Here is a 4,656-nt window from a genome sequence, read left to right as displayed (position 1 = left end):
CATTATCATAACACGCGAGACTCGTTCATCATCATAAACGGGGGCTCCTTGATCATCATACATGCGTGACTCGTACATCATCATACATGCGAGACTCGTCCATCATCATAACACGCGAGACTCGTCCATCATCATAACACGCGAGACTCGATCATCATCATACATGCGGGACTCGTTCATCATCATAACACGAGAGACTCGTTCATCACCATACATGCGAGATTCGTTCATCATCATACATGCGAGACTCGTTCATCATCATAACACGCGAGACTCCTTTTCATCATAACATACTGGACTCGTTCATCATCATAACACGCGAGACTCGTTCATCATCATACACGCGAGACTCGTTCATCAACATACATGCGAGACTCATTCATCTTCATACACGGGGGACTCGTTCATCATCATAACACGTGAGACTCCTTCATCATCATACATGCGAAACTCGTTCATCATCATACACGCGACACTCGTTCATCATCATACACGCGAGACTCGTTCATCATCATACATGCGAGATTCGTTCATCATCATACACGCGAGACTCGTTCATCATCATACATGCGAGATTCGTTCATCATCATACACGCGAGACTCGTTCATCGTCATACACGGGACTCGTTCATCATCATACATGCGGGACACGTTCATCATTATACACGTGGGGCTCGTTCATCATCATACACGTGGCACTCGTTCATCATCATACACGTGGGACTTGTTCATCATCATACACGTGGGACTCGTTCATCATCATAACACGCGAGACTCGTTCATCATCATACACGCGAGACTCGTTCATCACCATACATGCGAGACTCGTTCATCATCATACACGTGGGGCTCGTTCATCATCATACACGTGGGGCTCGTTCATCATCATACACGTGGGGCTCTTTCATCATCATACACGTGGGACTCGTTCATCATCATTCACGTGGGGCTCTTTCATTATCATACACGTGGGACTAGTTCATCATCATACACGTGGGGCTCGTTCATCATCATTCACGTGGGCTCTTTCATCATCATACACGTGGGACTCGTTCATCATCATACACGTGGGGCTCGTTCATTATCATACACGTGGGGCTCGTTAATCATCATACACGTGGGGCTCGTTCATTATCATACACGTGGGGCTCGTTCATTATCATACACTGGGGCTCGTTCATTATCATACACGTGGGGCTCGTTAATCATCATACACGTGGGGCTCGTTCATCATCACACGTGGGGCTCGTTCATTATCATACACGTGGGGCTCTTTAATCATCATACACGTGGGGCTCTTTCATCATCATACACGTGGGGCTCGTTCATTATCATACACGTGGGGCTCTTTAATCATCATACACGTGGGGCTCGTTCATCATCATACACGTGGGGCTCGTTCATTATCATACACGTGGGGCTCGTTAATCATCATACACGTGGGGCTCTTTCATCATCATACACGTGGGGCTCTTTCATCATCATACACGTGGGACTTGTTAATCATCATACACGTGGGGCTCGTTAATCATCATACACGTGGGGCTCGTTAATCATCATACACGTGGGCTCTTTCATCATCATACACGTGGGGCTCGTTAATCATCATACACATGGGACTCGTTCATCATCATACACGTGGGGCTCGTTCATTATCATACACGTAGGGCTCGTTAATCATCATACACGTGGGGCTCTTTCATCATCATACACGTGGGGCTCTTTCATCGTCATACACTAGGGGCTTTTTCATCATCATACACCTGGCCCCAATATCACGAAAATACTTAAGTCAAATCTCAAACTCAGTCTCAACACATTTCACCACATAGCATCAAAATTTATTAAAAATCATATATGTTTTTTACAGTCTTGTAAGCACATTCTATCATAGAATATGCTGAAAAAAAGCCTTTGGTCAAATTCCAAGGTAAATCTATTCTACAGCCAAAAAAGTATATGAGTACAATTATGTATTCTTTATAAAATACTCAAGTATATTTTTTGCTCTAGAATTAGTTTTCTTTTAAATATTGAAAAAATCTTTTTATCAACAAATTCTGTAAGAAAATATGTTTTCAAAAAGTATAAAACATGAGAGATTTTGAAGAATATTATGTTTTTATGTGGTGACATGAGTTGAGACTGAGTTTGAGATTTGACTTAAGTATATTCGTGATATTGGGGCCTGGGACTCGTTCATTAGCATACACATGGACATGAACAAAAAATTGATTCCATGACATTTTTATCATCTGGAGTTAATATTTATATCTAAATGTGGCAGAAAATGCTCTATTTGACGAAAAACGTTCTTTGAGATGAATTAAAGGTTTTGATTTTCTTGAGTATCTGTCAGTTGCTGTTTGGTGTGTGTTGATAAAAATAAGTAAATTAACTAAATACTAAAAAAAAAAAGTTTAAAGATTCACTCTTACTCCCAAATAAGATCTACTACAATAATTAATAATTATTGTTTGTTTTTTTTCCAAAGAGGATGAATAAATGTCGAAAACAATGGTTCTTATGAAGTACACCGAGTTTAATTTGAAAGAAATGTGCATAAAACACAGTATGTCTACCTTATGAAACTATAGTATTTTACATTAATATTTTCCGTAAATGCATTATTTAGTAAGAAGTTTAAGTTTATCAGTCAAAATTTATGTTTGTTATAAATGTGTTTGTCTTAATTTTGAATAAGAGCGTCATTTTAAAACAAAGTTTAACAAACTCGTTGACGACTTAAAACCTGTGAGTGTGTCCCCTTGACATGGGTCAAAACGGTAAAGAACATATACATTATATGCGAGTATTGGTGACTGTTGGCTACTTTTAATTGGAATTATTGTATTTCTATTATGTCAAATTGAAAAGAATTGCAACTGAAATATATCTGATATGACAGATATCGAAGCAATATTAGATTGTTTTAAGTAAACAATTGTACATACCGTTACGGTAGTATTTCCCGAACAACTCCTGTCATGCCTAAGTTCTCATGAATCCACAAACTGTTTATTTACGTATGTATAGCGAGTTATAGGAGTTCCTTCATCCAGTAGATTAACATTCAATTAGCATAAGTTGACACTTAAGTCTAGCTTTTGTATTGTGAACTGATGTTAATAACCATATTGTGTATGGGCCAGCAAAACGGATTTTTCAAGCAATCGCTCAGAGTTTATCATTACAAGTTGATGTTAATTCAACGAGACATTTTTATACAAACATGGCTGACAATATACAAATTCATTTACTTTAAAGGGACAATTAAGTGAACAGTTATTGGCCACCAAAAGTTGATTCAGTAGGTAAAGTTTATATTTACCTTAACCCAAAGTGGTTGTTGACATTTATCAAAGTGACAATAGGTTTGTTTTGTTTATTTGACTTTATCAAGGTCAGCCCGCACCCATTCGCACCCATTGGCTGCATTATAGCTTGACCCCGCCGTGACGCAACCATCACGGCTTAAATTGTTTAAATGCCTTAAGTGACATGAGATAGAAGTGACAGCAGTTCGCAGTCAAATCCAGGCATTGGAAGACTTGAAGAAACAGAGTGAGATACAAGAGATCCGGGTGCGATACCCTAGCTCTTTGCGAAGATACCTCTTGGTTCTTAAACGTGCTCGGTGTAAAGCACCGATACACGGGATACAACTTTCCTGGGGTAAACCAGTACTGAGTACACCGCTTTTCCAAGCACTGCCCTTTAAATGCCAAGCGCCAGGCAAGGGAGCTACTTGTACCAGATTTTAACGTCTGTCGGTATGACGCGGCCCGGGATCGAACCCATAACCTCCCGCTCCGTAGGTGGACGCCTTAACCACAAGGCCACGGAGACGGTGACAATAGGTTGTTGTGTTACCTTATTTATACTCGTAATCAGGCCTTGTCCATTCGGCGAGTGCTCCGTTAAGATTGTTACTCATTTTAGTGTGTGTTTTTTTAGCATAGTGCACAAACAGAATGTTACCCTGGTTAGAGCTACCCTAGTTCTTTAACGTACATCAGTGTATAGCACTGTCACACGGAACCCCCATTTTAAGTCGCTCCCGGACGACGATTAGTATTTTTATTGATGCGACGGGGAATCGAACGTGCGGCCCCTGGATTGATAGTCAAGTGTGTTTCCACTAGACCACGGATCCTCTGGTTGATGGCATTTATCAAAGTGACAATAGATTTAGTCTGACACCTAGACTGCTATTTCCCCAGTGGGGCGTTGCGGGCCCAAAATACTTTTTGTATAACGTGCTAATGGCATGCTTTTGGTGCTGCTGATCAGTTGATCATTACATGTGAGCACTGAATTCATAATGATGTCATATTAGAAATGCATTTAATCATACCCGAACATCGTACATGTGTATGCGGTATTTGTCGCAAACAGTTCGTATTTACTTTTCTTTATGTCCTCATATACTAGTATCTAATTTTAAATTTCAACGCGCTTAAGTTATTCTTAAGTTTTGAATAATGCACTTTACAAATTGTTTTGAAATACCGGGATTAATTATGTATAATTTGTTGTAACAAATATATCCAGTATGCGGTTAAAACTGGTCACTATAATATGGAAGCACACGAGGTTATCTCCCTTAGGTCGAAATGACATACAACAATATCTCATGTGGCGTTTTGATTGTCA

This window comes from Mya arenaria, chromosome 6, assembly GCF_026914265.1.
Source record: "Mya arenaria isolate MELC-2E11 chromosome 6, ASM2691426v1".
Lineage (NCBI taxonomy): Eukaryota > Metazoa > Mollusca > Bivalvia > Myida > Myidae > Mya > Mya arenaria.
Note: the sequence above shows the minus strand (reverse complement) of the source record.